The sequence below is a fragment of the Nyctereutes procyonoides genome, unplaced genomic scaffold (assembly GCF_905146905.1).
Source record: "Nyctereutes procyonoides isolate TBG_1078 unplaced genomic scaffold, NYPRO_anot_genome, whole genome shotgun sequence".
NCBI classification, from domain to species: domain Eukaryota; kingdom Metazoa; phylum Chordata; class Mammalia; order Carnivora; family Canidae; genus Nyctereutes; species Nyctereutes procyonoides.
This window is the reverse complement of record NW_026575040.1, coordinates 1,702,662-1,725,241: the sequence shown is the minus strand read 5'-3', so window position 1 is coordinate 1,725,241 and position 22,580 is coordinate 1,702,662.

Here is a 22,580-nt window from a genome sequence, read left to right as displayed (position 1 = left end):
GCTCAGCTCCAGAGGGGCAGGTGCACAGGCTTCCCATGGCCCCAGCCCACGTCCGTGGGGGCACCGTTCTCGGGGGCCTGCCCATGGGACTGTTGCTTGACCTCTGGGAGGCCTGGGGCTTCCCTGGCTTCCTGTAAGAGCAAGAGGTACAAGGAGCCAATTTATTCTTGGCTGCTGCAGGGGAACCGGACCTCAGGAAATTCAAGGACACGAGAGAATCATGAGGTGGTTTTCAGACAGGACAGAGTCCCTTGGGGGAAGGCGAGTGCCCAGGCGGAGGCTGGGTTGGCCCAAGCACAGGCGGCCTGGGCTGCGGGACGGGGCCTCCGCCTGTTCAAGACAGCAGTGAACTCCAGTGCCGAGAGCCCCGCCAGCCAGAGGGGGAAGGGCCTGGCAGCCGGACTGGCAAAGGCAAGCGGCGGCCGTCTCTGCCCCGACCGTGGGGGGGCCTGCATCCAGTGGGCGCTGGAGCCAGGCCAGGTGGCCCGCGGCCCATGGCCAGAGGTGCAGGCGCCTCGGCCCGTGGGCGACGGCGGGAGGCCGGGCTCCATGCTCCTGGGGAGAAGGCGGAATACTGAGCCCTGCGAGTGCGGCCTGCTTCCTGGAGCCCGAGACCAGGGGCGGGAGCCCCAGGCCCACTCCTGCACAAGAGGCATGCATGCTCAGAGAGGGGGTGACAAGACGGGGAGCCGACCCCCCATGAGCAAGTGGGCGCGGGTGGGGCCGGTCCCCAGCAGGCTGATGGCTGCGAGCACCTGGGCACCACCGACGCCTCCCACCCCCGGGGCACCCCCCACAGGGGAGAACCTGGGGCTCAGAGACGGGAAGTAACCCACCCAGAGCCCGAAGCAGAGTGATGCTGGGGCGTGGGCTTGGAGTCAGGCGGACCTCGTTTCCAGTTCTCCCTGGGGGGTGGACGACAGCTGTTTGGGGGCTCTGATTACCACCGTTGGTAGCCTGGCATCCCTACGGACGAGCAAGGCAGTGGCTCTGGCCAGAACCCAGGACTGGGAAGGAGGGAACCGTGTGGGCGGCAGTGGGGAACAAAGGAGCTGGAACCACAAACGAGATTGGGGTAGAAGCCAAGCCTGGTGATGGCCTCTGATTTGCCCTTGAAGGCCTAGGGGCTCCTGTGGAGGATGGGAGCTGACCCCAGGCCATCACCGCTGATGCTTGGGACAGAGAGAGCGGCCATGCCCCAGGCCCTGAGGACAAGGCTGCACGTGCGCGTGTTGGCAGGGATGGAGGTCACAGGGAGCAGGGGTGAGGGGTCAGAGGAGCAGCAGCGTAGACCCTGGCTGGTGGGAGGAGTCCGGGAAGACTTGAGCCTTTTAGGGCCTGAAGTCAAGGTTCATGAGGTATAAGGAGCAGGGGGCAGCACAGGCCATCTGGAAGGAAGTGATTTATTGGGGCCCCCACAGAACCCAGTTCTGTGGTCCATCACCTTTCCTGCCTCCCCCCGGTTTGAGGCCCTCTGATAACACAGCGTTAAAAGTCACCCCAGCTCCAGCCTCCTTCGGGGACTGGCTCACTAGGATCTCTGAGCCCTTCATTCATGCTCCCTAGAGGAAAAAATCTGATTGGCCACCTGCCGGCCAGTGGCTTGTCTGCCCTAAGTCAGGTGCTCGTCCCCTTATCCAATTAGCTGAGCCCAAGGAACTCAGCTGCCTGAAGCCAAGTTTGGGTGAAGATGTCGTGGAAAGAGCTAAGGGATCCTATTGGTTATTTACAGCTACGTGACAACCACCCCAAAACCTAGTGGTTCAAAATAACAACAACCATTTGTTTGTTCCAATCTGCAACCTGGGCAGGGCTTGGGAGAGGCAGCTCATCCTGCTGCGCGGCGCTGATGACGGAGGCTTCGATGCCCAGCCGAGGCGGGGGAGGCCGCAAGGCCCGGGGGCCACTCTGCCTCTTGACTTCGCATGATGTCTCCAGCAGGCTGGCTGGGCTCTTTCACGGTCGCTCAGCTCTTCAGGACGGCCACACCGAAGCCGCCAGGCCTCTCGAAGCCTTGGCCAGGAATCAGGGCGAGTCGCAGGCCCTCCTCGAGTCAAGGGGCGGGAGGACAGCCCCCGGCTCTTGCTGGGAAGAGCTGCAAAGTCACAGGACACAGGGACATGGAGGATGCGAGGGTTATTGCAGCCACTTGTGGAGCCTCCACAGGGACCTCAGACATGCCTTTGTTCTCTTAGGAGCCACGCACTGGCGCAGGGGCCCCTACAGTTGACCCAGGAGGAGGGAATCAGTGAGCAATGCCGACTGCCCTCCAGATGGACGGCCAGCTGGTAAGAGCCAGGACGTGAACCAGGCTTGCTGCCCCTGGGCCAGAGTCCTTTGGAGCAGAAGCAGGAGGCAGGGTCCCCCGGGGGGAATACGGCAATAGTGATAATAATTACTGTTTGCAGGCCAGACGCTTCCCCTACATTGCCCTTTTTTTTTTTTTAAAGTAGGCTCCACACTGGGTGTGATGCCCAACATGGGGCTGGAGCCAGGACCCTGAGATCAAGACCTGAGCTGAGGTCAAGAGCCAGATGCTCAGTGGGCTGAGCCATCCAGGCGCCCCTCACCTATATGGTCTCCTTGAATCCCACCAGAGGAGGTTCTAACATGCTCCTGTTTCAGGTTCAGGGAGAAGTTACTGCCTGGGGCCCACCACCCGCTGGGTGATGAAGCCCGAATTCGTACTCAGGGTGCCAGGACCTCGCAGCAGAAAAAGTACCAGCCTGGACCCCTCACGGCAAACCACCCCTGACTGCGGCTTCTCATCACAGGAGGTGGCACCGCCACACAACACCTCCTGTGGCCGCCTTCCTCTGTAGGCCGGGATGAGTCAGGAGTGGACCGTGTGCTGTGGCGCAGAGGGGGTGAGTGCGAGGGCCCTGGGGGGCGATCGTGCCTCTACCAGTCAGTACCCCCGCCCGCCCACCAGCCTCCCGTACGCTGGGCATCTCTGTGGGACCTGGAGGCCCGGCAGCCTGTTCTGAAGACCTGCGGTCTGGCCCTGGCACCTCCCTGGTGAGGGCCTAAGGAGGGCAGCCATGCAGCATGGCCCAGCGGGGTCAGGGCCTTCGGGTGCTCCAGCTCTGACTGCTGAAGGAGTTGATTCTCAGCCTGTAAAGGGATTTACAACCTCCCCATAAACCTATTATGGCTCATCCTGTGTCCCCGGGGCCCTGTCATCACGCCAGTGGACTGCTGGTGTCTGGGAAGGCTAGGAGGCCGCGGAGACTGAGCACACCCCGGTGTCTCAGCCCCAGTTCCCCTTCTCTGCCAGCTCCATCATGCCCCAGCCCTCATGCCAACCCCTGCCCACCGGGGCCTGGCTCCCTCCCTGGGGTCTTCCTCTGCCCCTCCAACTATGTCCTCATCCCTTCATCCTTGGTTTGGGCTGTGACACACTGCCCCAGAGAAGGCTAATCCTGGGGATGGCGCGGCAGGATGTTCTGGAGGAACAGAGGAGGAGGAAGCTGACTGCAGAGGAAGGGAAAAGCCGGGCAGGGGAGGGGATGGGAGGGATGGCCACCACCCCCGGTTCCCAGCCCGAATGCACTCAGCCCGAATGCAGTGACTAGCATGACTGTCTCTCTGTTTTGATGATGAGAAACATGAGTCTCAGAGAGGCTGAGCCGCTGCCCAAGGTTACTAAGCTAAGCAGTAGCACCTTGGAAAGCACGCGCGCATGCACACACACACACACAATGTTCACTGTGCTCCCATTTTGCAGATAAGGAACTGAGATTCAGAAGGGGGAAGTGACAGACCCAAGGTCACAAAACGAATGAGTCAGTCTTAGCACCAGCTCTGACTCAATGGAGCTGGGGAGTGGGGGCGGCGACAGGGAGGCAAGCGCTGCGGCATCCAGAAAGCTTTCCCCCGGGAGACACAAGGTTGGGCGGGCCCCGGGGGGCACCCGGCCCCAGAGGCGTGGAGCAGTGAGAGGCAATAGCTCATTAAGGAATATGGCATCGTAAAGGGGAGAGAGGCGGGCACAGCAAACCCTCCTCTCCTTTGTCTCCTGCCAGCCCCAGAGCCTCTGCAGGACACTCCAAGGGCACAGGGAGGGGACCTGGAGGGCAGCACCCCAAGCTGGGTGGAGGGGGTCTCTTTCCAGGGCTCTGTGCAGAGCCCAGGGCTGCGAGGTGAGACCCTGCACTGTGTGACCTTGCCCGACTCCCTGAGCACCTTGAGGCTGACCCTTCCCAAGGGCCTGAGACAAGCCTGTACCAACGGGACTCCCCCCCGCCCTGTGGCTTCAGGGTTCACCCCAGACCTCAGTGCTGTCCCTCATCCCACTTCCCTGCCCCCACGCTGCTGCTGAAGCAGAGGAGTTACAGCCTCTCTAGCAGCACGACATTCACTGCCCAGCCCTGAGCCAAGCCCATAAATCGCCCTCACCAGGCCTGGCACCGACCATGCAGTCACCTGAACAGAGGCCAGTGGGGCCTCCCAGCCCAGCGCCCTCCCCGGCCTCCCTCTGGCACTTCCCACTGTGGAGCCAGGACCGCTGAAGGCCCCAGAGGCCGGCCAGCCCCGCAGCCCCGCTCTACGAACACACCTGGCTGCCACCTTTCTGGGGTCCGCCTAGGAGCCCCTCAGGGCCCCTGCCGGCCTGCGGAAGCCAAGGCAGGCCTTCTGTAGAGCACCGGCTCGGCCATGGGGAGCTATGACGGGCACTGAGCGGGAGAGGGACGCTTCTCAGAGTCTATGGAGGAGAGATCTGAGGTGTGGGCGCAGCGGAAGCACAGGCCCAGAACGCACACCTGAGTGGGCACATCTGTGCTCACATACACTCGCGCAGGCGCACACCTGCAGCAGGAGTATGTGCAAACGGGTGTATACAACCTTACCCGTGCTCCCCCCCAAACACGTAGCGACCTGCGTGTCTGCACAGAAGCCCTGCACACACCTGAGCAAGCAACACCCTCAGCGCACGCACTGGTGCAGGTAATACCTGCGGACGCTGGGGCGCCCACTCGCCCCTCTCACCCGAGCATCCGCACAGGCCCCCAGGGCAGCCCCTGGGCCCACGCCCTGCCCTGATGGGGGCTGATGGGGGCTCGCTCACCCTGCCACCCCCACGGGAGCCTGAGAGGCAGGTGCACACGCAGCTTCGCCCCGCCCCCGAGCTGTGGCTGGCCAATGAGAGCTCGCGGGGAGCCGTCTCCTAGGCAACCAGAGGGTAGGGAAGGGAGGGGGCATGGCCCCGGGGACCCATTTGCCCCAGGCCCTCACTCTTCCCCGAGGTGGGGAGGGACCACAGAGATGCCCAGGGCAGGTGTCGAGCCCCACAAGAACCCCAAGGACGCTGGTCCACGGGAGGGGCCGGGGCAGGTGAGCATCCTGGCCAGGATGCCTGTGTGGCCAACCCCCGGGGTCTATGGGAGGACCTGGCTTTGAAGACTGGGGCGGGGGGTAACCCACCCTTGCCACCTCTCTCTAGAAGAATCTGGAGAGCCTGCACTGGCCTCCTTTCTTTTCCTCAAGTGCCCAAGCTCTTGCCCCTGGGGACCTCCCTGCATGGTCTCCGTCCTGGCTGCCCCTCCTCACCCCTTCCTGCACCAGGCCCGCTCGCACACTTCTTTTCTTCCGGCAGCCTTCAGCTCGTGGTAGAGGTCACTTCTCCAAATAGTCCTTTCCCCACCACCACCGTCCCTGCACCCCCCGCCCCCCATTCGAAATCAATCCCCTGCGTTAGAGCCTCAGGGCTGCATCACTGGGACCAAGCATACCTTGAGCATCTGAGTCACATCAAAACACGGGGGATCCCGAGAGAGGGAGGCTGGTCCGAGGGGCCGAGCATAGGGATGCATGGGATCCAGAGCCAGACAACCTGGCTCCATCCGTGTGGGATGTTGGGCAAGTTGCCCGCGGAACTTGTGACGATTAAATTAGTGCCTGCAAATCACTCAGAACAGTGTCTGGTACAGAGCACCTGGCCAGTAGATGCTTCTAGTATTCTTCTTCTCACGGACTCCCCATTATGTATAAGGCCACCTTCCCCACACAGCTTCCAGGCCCCGGCCTCATTCAAAGCCACGATCAGGAGACTCAAGGGAGCGAGGGAGGGGGCCCCAGACACACAGCCAGACCTGTTGTAACACTGGGTGCCCTGAGCAAGAGGGAAATTTGTTCCACTGGGGCAGAAATTAAGAGTCCATGGTGACAAGCAATTAAATAGTCTTTTATCCTATTGAATGGACAAGTTGATCCTTGATCCTCTCTCTCCCTCTTCCCTCCCTCCCAGTGTTAAAAGCCAGCATGATTTCCAACAGGCCTGAGGGAGGTTCTGGGGGCCTCCTTTCACATTCTCCAGCTCACGGGAAGCTCCTGCTCACCCTGGGATAGCCTACGGTTCTCGGCCCTGGAGAGAGCTGCTGCTGCTCATGGCACCTGCTCCGGTCCGAAGGGGAGGCTATTCCCTGCCAGAGAGAGAGAGAGGTCTCAGTCACAGGGAGGCCTTTGCTCAGAGCCTTCTCGGCACTTTCTCATCCCATACTCGATTTGTACTTATTCATTTCCCCAGGATTATTTATGCCTAAAGCTTCACTTCTGGTTTGTCTTCTTGGGCCTCCCTCCTTACTCCGGGTCATGACCCAGCCCAGCTTGTCTGTTACCATGTCTGGCCCTGGCCCGTTGGTTTCCCTTCCCTGGGTTTCATTTTCCTCCTTTAGAAGATGGAACCGTCGTTCTTGCTTTTATTTTTTTTTTAATTTTTTTAAAAATTTATTTATGATAGCCACAGAGAGAGAGAGAGAGAGAGAGAGGCATAGACACAGGCAGAGGGAGAAGCTGGCTCCATGCACCGGGAGCCCGACGTCGGATTCGATCCCGGGTCTCCAGGATCACGCCCTGGGCCAAAGGGAGGCGCTAAACTGCTGCGCCACCCAGGGATCCCTCGTTCTTGCTTTTGAGCACCCCCTCCGCTCCTCTCTCTCTCTCTCCTTCCCACATATTCTTGAGCACCTACTCTCACCAGAAGCTGTGCCAGGCCCTGGGGATATAATGAGGAGCAAGACTGGGAAAGTTTTTGCCCTTGAGGAGCTTAGAGTCTGGTGGGGGATATAGACTCCAACCAGCCAGTCCTTCATATAATACATAGTTTAAAATCGCAATCAGTTAACTATACTGGAATTGAAATCAAATAAAAATTGTAATTAGGGGTGTCAGAACCGTGCCTTACAGGAAATCACACAGAATGGGGGTCGGGGAGGAGTGGTTCACAGAGCACCCTAGAGCCTGCGTGACAGCCACAGTGATTTGGAGAGGTGCCCCACCTCCGAGCAAGCCCTGTGTGTGGGCCTTGCCTCTGCTTCTCCTGCAGTCTCGCTCGGGGCTGGGGCCAAGTGGTGTTTTTTTCAACCCCTTGTGCCCTATCCCCACTCTGGGGTGTAGGTTGGCAGCAGCCCCCCCACTCCGCTATCGCAGCAGGATCTCCACTCTGCACTGCTTTGCATAATTGGCTTCTGGTGAGATCCATCGGAAGCAATTTGGCACACCCAGGTTTATGTCTGTGCTCCACGCTAATCAGCCAGGCGCCCTGGAGCATAATACTGCGCTTCTCCCTAAAAATGGGATAATCGTTCCCACCTTACAGTTTGTTAGGAAGCTTGGCCCCAATTCCCATGGAAAGTACCTGGCTTGCAGGATGGGCCCAGTAGGTGCCAGCTGTAGTCCTTTTCTGGGCCCTCCCGGACCATGGGGCTCCAGGCTGGGGTACATTTTAGATTTCAGTGCTGTCTGTATCCAAAATGATTTGACTACAATGAGCAGAAACTCACTTAAAGATGTACACTCGCAAGGGATTTTCTGTAAGCAGATGGTCCCAGGGAAGCCCATCACAGCCAGCTTCCCCTCTGTCCTGGTGGCTCAGCTTCTGACTGCACAGTCTCAGGGCCCCTGTCTGTCTCTGCAGGGATGACCAGGGGGTGTCTGACTGAGTACAGCTACCCTAGGAGGGCAGCCTCCGCTCCCCATAGCCTCTGTGTTCAATTCCAAGTTCCTAAGAGAAACCTCGATGGGCCAGGACGAGGTCAAGTGTCCACCCTTTGTCCAGTCAGCTGAGGCAGGGACTGGAAGGTAGGGAAGGCCATCTCTTCTAGGTTTTAGGAGGAGTGGGGTCTTTAAGTAGGAGTGTGAGCAGAGCGGAAATGGTGGCTTTCCCTAGACCAGTGGTTCGCAAAGCTGGCTGCACGCTGGAATCACCAGGGGAGGTTTAAAAAATACTGCTACCTAACTCCCACTCCCAGAGAATCTGATTTCATTGGCCTGGGGTGATGCCGGGGTAATAAAATTTTCCAAGAGTTCCCTGGGTGATTTTAAAGTGCAGCCAAGGTACAGACCATCACGTTCAAGACGTATGGGCTGGCTGGGTCCACACTGCCGATGTCATCCGTCCCTCTAGGTTGGTCTTCCTTCAGGCCAGATGAGAGGTTCATCATCTGTGGCCTGAGTCAGTGATTCCCAAGCCATCCCCCAGACAAGAGAAGGTCAGAATCCTAATTGGGTGGTCCGGTGCAACCCTACTGAATCTGAATATTTGGAGAGGAGCTCTGCTGATTCTCGTCACCTAGCAAGGTGAGGACACGGGGCTAAATGGTGACTTTATCCACTATCCTCGCAACGGACATGCAGCCATTGTTCTGTCTGCCTTGCATGAGTGCCTGCCCCCCACGCGTGGTGAGATGCAGAACTGTTGTCTTCTAATGGAACCCTCTGCCCTGCTCATGGCTCCATCTAGGAGAGGGTACCCAACCCATGTGAGCCAATCCATATGCACGTCTCCTTGTTGGAGTGAGTAGACAAGGAAACCCCCGGCACCCACCCGAAGTGTAGCCAATCAGAAGCCTTCCCTAGGCTCTTTGAACCTGGAACCAGAGAATTCCAATACTGGTTCTTCTCTGGAGCACAGACCAGGACAGGTGAACCTTGGAGCTCCCAGAGCCAAGCTTCCGGAGAAGCGGCGGCAGGCTCCGGGGGAGAGCCCCTGCTTCTGCCTTTCTCTGTGGTGCCCTGAGCCTGGCTCTTGAGGGGCCCCGAGTCTGAGTCCCAACAACTGCAGGCACAATGTAATTGGCGGCTTTGCTCCCACTGACTACCCTCTTCCTGGCTAACTCCACATTTCCTCTGAGGGTCTGTTTCTTGTCAGGTGAGTCCTAGGCTCAGTCTCTGTTTTAAGGCCAGTTTCAGTGGATTTATTTCCTTTCTCCAGAAAAAAAAAAAAAGCCCTTTGAACGTAAGGTTACAGAGAAATTTAAAGAAACCCGGTGCACAATGAGCTGCCAGGTTTTCCTGCCTCAAAACTGAGAACCATCTGTCTGTGGAGCTGGAAGTTCCCTCACCTCGGCTCTTCTGTCTTACCCGCTCCATCCTCCTCTCCATCTCTGACAACAAGCTCTTCTTCTACTTGCCAGCGTGCACTTAGCTGAGCTTGACCACCCAACACGGAGCCCCTGCCCGGAGCCCCTGCAGCTGACCTAACAGTTGTGCCCTGATGTTAAATTCCCACGAGGCACACTCTACTTGGCCCAGGTGCCCTCAGCTGGGGATGGAGGTGGGCTGCCATGGAGAGCAAGGACCCACCCTTGTTCACCTGCTCCTGGACACCGTCCTTGGAACTCTGGGACAGGAGGGAGATCATTTTTGGATGGAGTTCAACAAAGCCACACTTGCTGCAGGAGAGCTTGCTCTTCCACAAGTCAAGAGGAGGGGGAGGTCTTAACCCAGGGGTCGGCTGATTCTGCTCACGGGGCCTGGTGGCTGGCAAAGAGGCGGGCGGGAGTGACCCTTGCCCTTACCCCGAGGCAGCCGCCGCGGGGCCTGCTTTGCATCCTGTCCAGATATCTCCAGTAAATAAACATTGACGCTTTTGGTATCATGTTAATTTCACAGGCGGCTGCCCGGCTGACAGGCTCCACAGTCCGCCAGCGCCGCTTGTCATTTTACACTCGCACGGACGCCGCGGTGCTCGCAGGCTGCCCAACACGCGGACATAAAGCCAATGGCTGGGAAAGCTCCAGCCAAAGGGCCGCGAGCGCTCGGCGGCCCAGGCGGCCCTGTCCGTGGTGCTGAAGTCGACCTTCCCGGGCCCCAGGTGGCCCCTGTCCGTGGTGCTGAAGTCGACCTGCCCGGGCCCAGGTGGCCAGGGCGGCCCTGTCGTGGTGCTGAAGTCGTCCCGCCCGGGGCCCAGGTGGCCCAGGCGGCCCTGTCCGTGGTGCTGAAGTCGCCCTGCCTGAACCCCAGACGGCCCAGGTGACCCAGGAGGCCCCCGTCCGTGGTGCTGAAGTCGACCTGCCCGGGGACCCAGGCCTCCCGCCAGAGGATCCACCCGTGTAACCGTGGTCAAGTTTCTCCGCCTTTCTGGGCCACCGTTTTCAAGGAGTTAATTGTGCAGCCCTGCTTCTTTGGGACCTTCATCGCGAGTCCCGGGCAACCCCTGACTCTAAAGGACTCTTCTTGAACTTCCCCGGGGGGAGAGGGGATCCAATCCAAGTGATAGCTATTGCCTGGTTTGACCTTCAGCACAATCCCCAGAGGCATTGGAACAGAAACCTATCCCGGTTTTGCAGATGGGGTAGCTGAGGCCCAATGCAGGGTAGTAATCTTCCTTGTGCCAAAGCAGGAGACGGGAGCAGAACTAAGGCAGGAACTGAAGAGGCTCTGGCTCCAGCTCCAGCTGCTTTGACAGCTGTCAGCCACCTAAATCGGAGTCCTAGGGCCACAGGGATGGTGGGGCCAGAGACCCCTGCCTTGTCTGAAGCTCAGCTCAGCCAGCCCCTTGTGGCATTTAGGCTTCTTCTGGACATGCATAGTCATGAGGTCTCGTGCATATGTATGATTTATTCCTATTCTGAGCTGAGCTATGGCAGGGCTTTCCACCACTCCTCCTGAGCTCTAGGCCCTTCTGTCAGCCCTATGTTCCTAGGTTCCCTTCGGGGAGCTCACCCAGAGCCCACCTTACTCCACACCAACACACACGGGGAGCTGAAGGGGGAAGCTGATCAGGGACCTCCTTGGGGTGCAGGGATGCTTTCCTTCTTCCTCTGGCTGCTACTCTGGTGCTTCTGCACCTTCCACCTGGTGGGAAGGAACACTTGTATCAGCTCCACACATCCCATCACCTCCCCGAGGCCTCAGTTGGACCCCAAGAGGGAGGAGGCTAAGGCTAGGTCATAAGCGACTGAAGCAATGGCCCATCTCCTTGTCTGCCATCTACTTCCTCAATAAAGGCTTCACTAGCCTAGGGGGACATGTGGGGGCACCGCAGCCCAGGGGTGGTGACAGGGACCAGGAGGAGATACCTTGGCTTCCCAGATGGCTGCCCAGGGTGACCCAGGTGTCCATCTTCTCCGGGGGCAGGGCTTTGCAGCGCCCACAAGGCAGCTCACACCCACTCACTACTGGCGCCTGCTTCTGCTCAATGGAGACTCGTTAATGGACTTAAGTGAATTAGAGTCATTAACACTGTTATCAGAGGCCGGCAGAGGTTGGCGCCTGCCTTCTAGGCCCAGCCCACAGTCTGGGGGAACTCAGGCAAGGCCTTCACATCTCAGGGCCCTCACCTATAAACTGAGGCAAAAATGCCCCTCACTCCACACCCCCCCACACACACACACTGTAACACCATGACTTCCATCACTTACAGGCCAAGATTTTTTTTAAGATTATTTATTTAAGAGGGGGGAGGAGAGACAGAAACTCCAGCAGAGTCCCTGCTGGGTGCAGAGCCTGACGACGTGGGGCTCGATCTTATGATCTCATGATCTAAGCCGAAATCAAGAGTCTGATGGATGCCACCCAGGCGCACCTAGGCCAAGGTTTCTAAGCTCCTAAGGCCAGTATTCAAGGCCTCCTGGCCTGGCTCTTTCCACCTCTCTAGTTACTCCCCCACCATCCTCTGCACCCCAACCCCGTCCTAAACAGATTTGTGCTTTGCACATGCTATTTCCTCTGACTAGAAATTCAGCTCTGCTTTATCCCCTAGCCCTGCCCCAGACTGCTAAACTCCTGAGCAGCCTTCAAAACCCTGTGTCAGTGTTACCTCCTCTAGGAAGGCTTCCCTGACCACCCCCCCACCCCAGGCTGAGTTGTGTAATCACTCTCTCTGGGGCCACCTAAGGGAACCACTCAAGGTTATGTCTTAGAAAAATTTTAAAGAAACCTCACTTTTTCCATGAGGAATTGCCCCAAAGGGCTTGTTCCTAAGCAAGTCAAGAAGAAAGCAAAAGGTCAGAACAAGGCCCCAGCTTCCCTCTGTCATCTGCAGTGTGGTTGTCTATTTAGGTGTCTGTCTCCATGTACTTGAGAGACCAGAGCCCAGGTCCATCTCACCCAGCTCTTGGCACAGAGGTGCACTCTTCAGATTTCCAGAAGAAGCAAGGAGGGAATAGTTCTAGGAGCTTCCTCAGTACCTTTTCTCCAAAGCTCCCTTGGCAAGAAAGAAGGATGTAGCCTCCCTCCACTCCCTCCCAAGTCCCTGCTCAGCACCTTAGAATCACTTATGTTTTACAGATTTTTCCTCCTTAATTACAGCTCATGAAACAAATAACAAATAAACAAGAGAGGGAGAGAGGGGGAAGGAGGGCTCAGATAATGCCAGCCTCTTGCTGTAGCATCCTGGGAGCTCAGAGCCAGGACAAAGGTGGTGGGAGGGAGGCTTTCAGATTGGAGAATGGTCCTCACACTGGTACCTCCTGGTCATCTCTGGCCCCAAGACGAGCTATGCTGCCTCCAGCCAGAGAGCTTCTTGGCTATACCAAGCAGGTGGGAGCTATCTAGACTTCTTATCTGGCCCGTGGGGAGGGAATTGTCTCCTAAATGACGATAATCCATTACAACTGCCATCTATTGAGAGAAGAACTGACCCTGAAGAAGAAATAACCCAAACCCAGCTGCCCAGGCCAAAGCTGATTCCCTCTCTCTGTCAAGAGATTTGTCCCTTACAGGGATCTGGATTTCTCTGATTTAAAGGGTGGATGAATTCCGCTCACCTCCCCCACTCCCCAAGCAGGGATGGTGGAACAGCAGGAATAATGGAGCTGACTTGGGCCTCTGAAGGGGTGGGAGGAAGCAGCACACCACCCTGAGTATATTGTTCCTGTCCCCGCCCCAACGCACGAGGGTACATGGGGAAAGGGCAGCCAGACAGTTGGTGCGGCAGCGTCCAGGATAGAAATGATTCATCCCTTCATTCCTCGAGTGTTAATTCAACACCTACCGTGTGCCAGGCAGTGCTTTGCTGGCTGTCGATACTGGGGACTCAGTGAAAAACAAAACCGAGAACAGCTCCTGCCTTTGTCAATCTTAGAGTCTAGTGTAGACATTTTATGTAAAGGCTGGAAGTAAATATTTTATGCTTCATGGGCCACATACAGCCTTTGTTGCACATTTGTCTTCATTTGTTTTCTTACAACCCTTTAAGAATGCACCGAAGATTCTTAGTTCATGGGCCGCACGAAAACAGACTGCTGGCTGAGTTTGGCCCATGGGCCCTAGTTTGTCAATCCTTGTTCTAGTGCAATGGATCCAATAGACGAATAATGTGAGTCACATGGGTAATTTAAAATTTTTAGTAGCTTCATTAAAAAAGTGAAACAAAACAGGTGAAATTAATTTTAATAATGTGGTTTATTTAAGCCAATATAACCATAATATTTTCATATTAAGATTCTTGGGTGGCTCCCCACTGCTCTTAACGTGAAGCCCGAAGCCCTTCCGGTGGTCTACGGGGATATATGTCAGGATGGTTTTTGCTGCAAGTAACAAAAAGTGGAACTAGTGGTGCCTTAAACCATGAAGAGAGGTAATGGCTCACAGAACATGAAGTCGAAGTAGGTGGGCCTCCTCTCACTTCCCGTTGGCCAGAACTGGGTCATCCCTGAGCCCATCATTCACCGGTAAAGTAGAGAATGGCCACTGCACTCCCCTGAGTTGAGGTCAATTCCCCGACTGCACTGGGGAAGGGTGGGGAGGCTGCAAGAACCCCCGTCCTCCACAGCCCTCTTGTGATGGGTTCAGCTCATGCCTCCAGCTTACCCCTGCCACACCCTGCCTCCCACTTTATGATCTAGCCTCCTCTGACCCGCTAAAGTCTCCCCTTTGCCTTTAAGGCTTTGTACATGCTGTTCCTTCTTGGAATGCTGTTCCCATTCTTGGAAGTCTGTCCTCCACTTTGCCTGGCTACTTTCTCTTGTCCTCTAAGCTTTGGGCCAGATGCCATCTCCATAGGAAGGCCACATCAGATCGAGGACCCCATGAGGGACAGAGACCACAGCAGACTCACTGCCCAGGGCCTGGCACAGAACCTACAAAGAGGAGGTGCTTAATAAATACTTGTTGAATAGGACCATCTTCGGGCACTTCTCTCTGTGAAGTTGTGCTGAGGTTGGCAGACAGAGTAGGTCCCCTGGCCACCAGGCCCTTCTAGGGAGTAGTGCCCTGCACAGGGAGAGGCCAGGTCAGGAGACCTATGGTCAAGAGCCAGGTCTCCCTCTGACCTTGGGTGTGTCCTTGGGCAGGACCTCTCTGGGCCGGACCAGGCCTTGGGGTTGGTGGGCAGATGGGAATGCTGGGAGCCAAGGCAGGGAGGTGAGCCCAGTGCTGTGTGGCCAAGGGACACATGCTGCCCCTCTGTTCACAGGGGGCCTGTGATGCCCGCAGAGCTCGTGGAGAGCCAGGTCTCCTTGGTGGGGAGAGCTCCAAGGCTCTAAGAGAGAAAGAGGCAGGGAAAAAGCAGAATTGAAATTCCATCAGGCACTCACTGAGCCTGCTCCTTGGAGCCTCTGTGCCTTTGTTCCATTTAATCAATATGTAATTAAACTGAAATCCCAGCTTAAGACTATCCAGTGGTGTTAAGATCAGGCTTTCCAAGGGGCTGGCTGAGTCGAGGCTCCTGGGTCCTCCAGCTATTAGCCTTTCACCAGCCTGGCCTGCCCCCCACCCCACCCGCCTCAAGGTCACCTTTCCTCGCTGGCCAGGTCAGCGTGGGACTCTAGTCTTCCCCACAGGCTTCCTGGGGGAGATGGTGGGGCACCTCAGGGGCGAGAGGAGAGGGAGAGGGTGGGTGCTCACAGGGCCACCGTCTCCACCCTGGGCTCTCGGGGTTCTGATGGCCCTCGTGTGACAGGGAGGAAACTGAGGCCATGGAGGCCATGGCAGAAATAACCATGCAGCTCCCCTGTCCCCCAATTCCTGTCTCCTTTCCCCTCAGAGTGGCCCAGGCTGGGGCTTCGACGCCGCTGACTGCTGCATGCTCAGCACTCGCCATGGATCGTATGCTCTTCTGACCCTCTATGTGCATTAACCCATTTAATCCTGTAAACAGCCTGTGAGGGAAGTATTCATCTTAAAGTCGAAGAAACTGAGGCACACAGTGCAGCCAGCTCGTCTATGGTGGGGCTCAGGTTTAAACCCAGCAGAGCCCTTAAATGCTAAGGGCCTGGCCTTAGGGCCTCCCTGCCAAGGGCTGCCCTGGACGGCAGAGTCTGCGACCTCTGGCACTGGAGCCAGTAAAGACCTCAGTCCCCGTCCCACCGGCCCCACACCTGCCACAAGAGCTCCTCATAAACCCAGAACTGGCTGTCAGGTGAGAGGTGAAAAGCCCTCCAGAACTCACGCCGTCAGCACCTCCGTGTCGCCTGGGCTCTCCTGCATGGACAGCTCTGGGTCCGGGGTGTTTGAAACCCTGCCCTAAACCAACACTGGCCAGCTGAGATACAAGGGCCGCCAGTGCAAGGCACACACAAAACTGAAGATCGCTAGTGACCACATTCAAAGAGAACAAGAAGCAGGTGTCATGAATTTAAGTGTATATTTAACCCCATGCGTCCAAAATATCATTTCTACATAGAATCAGTATTAAAATTCTTTTATAGGTGGCGGCCTCTGAAAGCTGGTGTGTACTTTCCACTTCTGGCACATCTCGACTCAGATGAACCACATCGCAAGTGCATCAGTTGCTGCGTGTTGGGCGGCTCGCAGCCCCGGGCGGCCACACCCTGCGTCCCGTTAAAACACCACGACAAGGTAAGGAAGCTACATATCTAATAATTATAGGGGTGTGATTAAAAAAAAAACACACACATATCCACCACTTGCAGGTTTCCAGCCAGAAGAAATGCACTCACAGGCTGGAACAATGAATCCAGAACAAGAACCAGGTACATTTGCAATTATGTATTAAATTGATTTAATGTGATATAGTAAAGTTTGCTCTTTTATTTTATTTTCTTAAAGTTTTTTTTAAGTTTGCTCTTTTATATTTTGTATATAAATGAGACTGCCCTCCTCTGGGTGATTAAATATCTCTTATGATAATTAAGCAGATTCTAATTATGTCCATTTTCTTTTTTTTCTTCTTTTTTTTTTTTAGAAATTTTATTTATTCATGCATGAGAGACATAGAGAGAGAGGCAGAGACACAAGCAGAGGGAGAAGCAGGGTCCACGCAGGGAGCCCGACATGGGACTCGATCCCGGGTCTCCAGGATCCCACCCGGGGCTGAAGGTGGCGCTAAACTGCTGAGCCACCAGGGCTGCCCTAATTATGTCCATTTTCAAGTAAGAGAAAGAAAAAGAGAAAGAGAAGGAAATCCTGTATGTTACTGATGTCAGGGTTAATTCTTGGCCATCATGGTTAAGACATACTTTTCAAGACTAACTTTAATGATGTACTATTCAAATACAATACACTCACGTGTGCAGTTCAATTCCTGACAAGTGCATATACCTTTAACCACCATTCCGAACAAAAAGCAGATGATATCCATTATCCTCAAAGTCCCCTTGTTTGCTTCCAGTCACACAACCGCTCAGACTTGCTCATATGTTTTCTGTCACTATAGTATAGATTGGTTTTTATAGCATTTGTATGAATAAAATCATATAATATGCAAAAAAAAAAAAACACACCACGACAAGGGAGGTGAAGTGCCTACTTCTGAGTCCCCTCAAGCCTGGGCCTGGAGGGGGAAAACCACAGGGAGGACTGTCAGGGAACAGGTGCGTCCCCCACCTCCTGGGGATCGAGGAGGGGAGGAGCCTGAGCCTGGGAGATTGTTCCTTGGGGTCTAGGCAGGTGAGAGGCCTGCAAGAACATGACCGGACAAGAGAGGCCAGACTCCAGCTCCAACCCCATCCTTTGCTTACTCTTCTCCCTCCGCACCTAGCTGCCGCTGCTCTGAACTTGGGGGTGTCCCAGGGGGCAGAGAAGAGCGAGCCAAACCAGAGGCTGCCCATCTGCCCACCGGGAAGGTAGGCTCTCCCCAGAGGCAAGCCCCTTCCCTTTCACTGGATCCGTGAGCGGAGCAGTCCTGTTCCTCCCCGTGAGGGCCCTGCTGCCATCATGCCGGGAGCTCCCTTAGACACAGCGTCCCGCGGCAGGCTCCCCAGCAGGCCCGACCCAGCCCAGTGAAGAAGGAAAATGACCCCATCCCTCGCAAAAGCAAAGGCTGCACTGTCCAGACAAACCAGTGCCTGGCCTTCACAGACCTCGGAAGCTCAGAGCCAACAGCACAGATGTCTTACGGTGGCTCCCCACCTTTCTCTCAAGCCCATGGAGGACAGAGGACGGGGCCCCAGGTGCATGCCAGCAAGGTAGGGACACTGGGGCCTCAAGTCGGGAAGGCTGGGAAGCCCCGGTGGTGCAGTGGTTTGGCGCCGCCTGCAGCCCAGGGCGTGATCCTGGGGTCCTGGGATCAAGTCCCACGTTGGGCTACCTGCATGGAGCCTGCTTCTCCCTCTGCCTGTGTCTCTGTCTCTCTCTCTTTCTGTGTCTTTCATGAATAAATAAATAAAATCTTAAAAAAAAAAAAAAGAGTCGGGAAGGCTCGAGGCCATGCTGTGGACTCTTAGAGACCTTCACTCAGGGTTGTCATCACATCTTAGATGCTTCCAGTGTGGGCATGGCCAAGATGCCTGGATGGAAGGACCTTGGTCCCTTGGAAGCGTCTCGTGTGAAGCTTTGTTAACTGCCTGGCCCCCCACCCTCCCCACTGCCCCTGCTCTGGGTAAACATGGTCTGAACTGATTTGCCTGACCCGAAGCCATCCCAGGATTTTCCTCCCAGATGCACCACCTTTGGGGCCTCTTTGCTTTGCATGCCCTTGTCATACACTACTGGGTATGTCTAAACCCTTGACTCAGGGATTTGGAATGTTCTGGTAAAATTCTGCTGTTGCTCATGCCCTAGCCCTCACACCTTCTTCTTCTCAGGCTTCCTGTGTTGTCCTCCCACCACCATCCTATAACCGTACCGCCCACCCTCTCGACCTTTGGTCTCATATCCTTGGTGCACTCTAAATCCTTAGGACAGGAAGGCCCCTGGGAATTCTCTTTGTCATGCCTGGTGTCCAGGCAGAGCTGCTGCAGACCACCCTAGAAAGCTGACAGTGTGTCTTCTAGTTATTCCACAGGAGGGCCCGAAAGCAGTGGGGTCCTTCAGTCAGACCCCCAGAAGAAACTGGCCACCTAGACGCCCAGCTGTCTGAGAGAGAAGGGGCACAGCTGGCAGGACAGCCTGTCTGCTCCTCACGCACCCAGGCTCCTGGGTTGGGTTCTGCGTCCATGAAGGCACAGTGCCCTCCTCCCAACCTATCTGATGAAATCTAGATGAGAAGCCCTCAAGAAACCATCTGGGACCTCAATAACCAGCCGAGATGGCCCCAGCCCCTGCGTAACAGGTGGCAAGGACCCCATGAGGCATCAGGGGAGGGTTTGGAGAGGGCAGGGGAGAGTCCAGACCAAGGAACAAGGTGGGCGAGGCCAGGGGTTTACAGTTGGCCTGTGTGTGCATGTGCATCCCCGCTCCCCACATCCCCGATTAATGTAGTAGGAAGTCAATGGCAGAGCTGGGCTGGAATGGGTCCTGGCTGGACAGGAAGGTGTGGGGACTCACACGGTTGTAGGAAAGCCAAAGGGGATGCATCTGGGCATCCAGGCTGGATGTCCTCTCCGCCCGGTCTTTCTTGGGTATGGGCATCCCAGGTGGGAACAGTCAGCGGATTCAGGACCAGAACCTGAACTCTGCACTGGGACTTTGACCTTGAGGGAGGTTAGGGGCTGCACCCACGGGCCACAGGGTCACAGCCAGAACAGCAAGGCTAGGCAGGCAGCAGAGGTCTGGCCACTTCGATCTTCTCCAGCTGAAGCTCCAACAGAGATGCCAAACAGCCTTGGAATCCTGGAAGAGTCTTTCAGAAGGGGTGATATTTATGCAAGCACCCAGAATCTTGCTTGGGGTGCAGGAGGTCCTCGGTATGCTTGCTCTGAATCCAAATCTATAGGCCATAGGGAGCCAGTGCATGGGCAGGAGCGCGGCCGGAACAGGAGCCCAGGGGCGCTGTGTGCAGAATGGATGGTGAGACAATGGGGTCAGAAGCTGTGACCCTGACGTGGCTCAAAATGATCCCCCCAGGCTCAGCTGGCCTGGCCCTGACCACACTCGTCAGGACAGGGCAAGAGGCCCCCGGCCAGCCCCGAGGCTGCAGGGTGGTGGCCGTCCTTCCTGAACTGAGCCTCTAAACGGCTGCCCTGGGGCCCAAACAATCGCCTTTCCCAGGTTCTCCCCTCCCTGCCTCCGTCCCATGTGGTTGGTGCCAGCCTTCAAGGTACGCACAGGCTGTAGTGGGGGGGAGGGGGCTGGTTGAGACTGAAGAGGAGGCCAAGACACCATGACAGTGGTTCAGCTCCCCCGGGACTGGTGGGAGAGGAGGCTGGTCGGGCCGGGACAGTCCTGTGACTGAAGTCCTCCCCAGCTTCCTCCCCACACCACTGCCTTCTCCCCCTAGTCTTAGGGATGTTCCCTTGGGGGGCGGCTGAGGCTACTGTCTTCTCTTGCTGAGGGGCAGCAGGAGGAGCCAGTCTCGATTTGCTGAGCCAGCCCTCCCCTGCACAGCGCCCTCGCTCCCGCTCTCCACCCGCCCCTGCCCACCCGCCCGTGGGCCCTCTCCAGAGCAGGTGGGATGAGGGGCAGAGAGAGCAGGCTGGGTCCCTGGGTCCCAGCAGGCACTTGGCGGGATTGGGCGGCTGGGCAAGGCCTGGGCGTCACCGGGACATGCAAAGTGTTGCTCAGGGCCACAGGGCCTTGGCACATCCCTGTCTGTCCCGCGTCCGGGGGAAGCACAGACGTGGTGAGCTATGGAAACAGGCTCCCCATCTCCTGTGGGAGCCTCCCAAGGTGCAGGCTTCCTTGCACAACTTTTGCTGAACCTTTATACTATGCGTATGCTTTTTCTAACACTCTTTAAGCTAACCTCCTTTTCTCTTGGATAAATTTATTTTTAATTAATTAATTTATTTATTCATTTGAGAGAGAGACAAATAGAGAGCTGGGGGGAGGGGGGGAAGAGGAAGAGAATCTTAAGCAGACTCCACACTCGCAGAGCCCAACGTGGGCTCCATGTGGGATTTCACCTGGGGCTCCATCTCACACCCTGAGATCACGACCTGAGCCCCAGAAAGGTTCCTTTATGATCTATTTTTCCAGGGGCGCCTGGGTGCCACAGTCAGATAAGCCTCTGACTCTCGGTTTCTGCTCAGGTCATGATCTCAGAGTCCTGAGATCCGGCCCTGAGGTGGGCTCCCAGCGTGGCCTAGAGTCTGCTTCTGAGTCTCCCCCTCCCTCTGCCCCTCCTGCTCCTGCTCCTGCTCTCTCTCTCAAACACATACATAAATTAAAAAAAAAAAAACCTTTCTACTAATAACTTCAGAGAAGATCTAGTCTCGATTTTCATAAATGGAAGGTACGTGTAAACCCAAATATGATGGCAGCGATAAAGATGGAGCCCCATCCTGAGATGCTAACTAGTGGCAGAAGGCGGGGGTCCTGGAGTCTGGGGCCTGTCATTCTGGTCGTGTTTGCTTAAGGGGAGATTTCCAAGAGTTAGAGGTGCTGACGCTGAGCCAGCAGAGACTTTCTCAATGTTTCCGGAAGGCTTTTGTCACCAGCTGCAAGCAGAGTGATGTTCCTGTCAAGTGACAGTGTAAGGACATGACGACGAGCCTGTGTTTCACGTCCAGTGCCCCCGCCCCCGCCCCGGGCATCGCCAGGCCCCCTCGTCAGGGCCACCGGGCCGTGGGCCGTCAGCTGGGCTGCCCGCCACCTCCCTCCTCCCGCCCCGCCTCAGCGTCCCCCGGTGGCCAGGTGCTTTGTCATGTCAGGTGCTGTCATCCTCCCCCAGCCGAGAGGTCCCGCGGCAGAGAGCATGAGCAGACGGCCACGGCGGCCCAGCTCTTTGCCCTGCCCTCGCCCCGCCCGCCTGCCGCCCCTCGGCCATGCTCTTGCTGCCCCCCGTCTGTCCCCTCCAGGACCCCCGCGACCTCTCCCCTTGCCTCCTGCAGAAGCTGCTCCAATGAGGCCTCCTCCGCGCGGCCCCCCAGCCCCCAAGACGGCAGCGCCTCCATGACGCTGGCCGGGCCCCCTGACAGGGTCCTCCCAGCGCGGACGCCTGGCCATCCTGCAGCCTGGCAGCCGCTGCCTGGGTCCCCGGCCTCCCGGCGGCGTGGCCCCTGGCACTCGGGCTCCGTGGGAACAAGGCACCTGCCCCTCGGCCTGCGTGCAGCGCAGGCGTCGCTCTCAGGCTCCAGGTGCGAAAGCTGCGCTCACGAGTCAGCGGGCAGCAGGGATCTGGGGGCGCACCTCTGCCTGCCTCTTCCCAGGTGGCATCTTCTTCAGGCCCTGGTCTGGGAGCGAGAGTGTGCAGGGCCCTGCCCGGGGTCCCTCCAGCCCCAGGGACGGGACAGGCCCGGGTGGGGGTCCCTGAAGTTCCAGTTCTACACCTGGAAGGAGTCACAGACTCGGTGGGGGGCCGCCTCCTGGGGGACAGGCCCCGAGGCCCCCGCTACTCACCCCCACCCCTCAGTGGCTCCTTCCGGCACCCGGCTTTCCCCGCGGCCTTCCCCGCGGCCTGCACACCTGGCGGCCTTGCGCAGGCGGCCCGCAGGCCCCGGCCCACGTCGGAACCAGGACACTTCCCTCGGGTGCAGGGTCCCTGCAGGTGCGCAGGGCGGCCGGGCGGCTCTGCAGGCCCCTAGAGGAATCCTCGCCCGCTCGCGGCCCAGGGCGGCGCCTCCTCAGCCGGAACCCCCGCCAGGCCCTCCTGGAGGGGACCGAACCCCTGAGGCCTGGCCAGGAAGGCCAGGGAAGAAGGGGAAGGGCTGGCGTAGGACACTGAGCAATCTCAGGCCCCATTACTCTAGTGAGGAGCTGAAGAGATGGGCCCGGGGCCAAGGCCTCTTCATCCTGGGGGGTGGTGGAGGGGTCCTGGGAGAAGCTGAGGAGGGAGAAGAGAGGCGCTGTGCCTGCCGGGGAGCCTCCCCAGTCCTCCTGGCTCTGTTTTACTTCCCCTCACTCATCCCTCCACTCCTGCCAGCCTTGGGGAGGGCAGGGGCTCTAGATGCTTGCCCCCTGCCCCCAGACACGGTCAGGCCAAGCAGCTTCCCGACCGCGCCCTCAAGACTGCCCTGCCGATGGGTGCCCGGGTGGCTCCGCGGTGAGGCCTCTGCCTTCGGCTCAGGTCATGATCCCAGGGCCCTGGGGCCGAGCCCCACGTGAGGCTCCCTGCTCAGTGGGGAGCTGATTCTCCC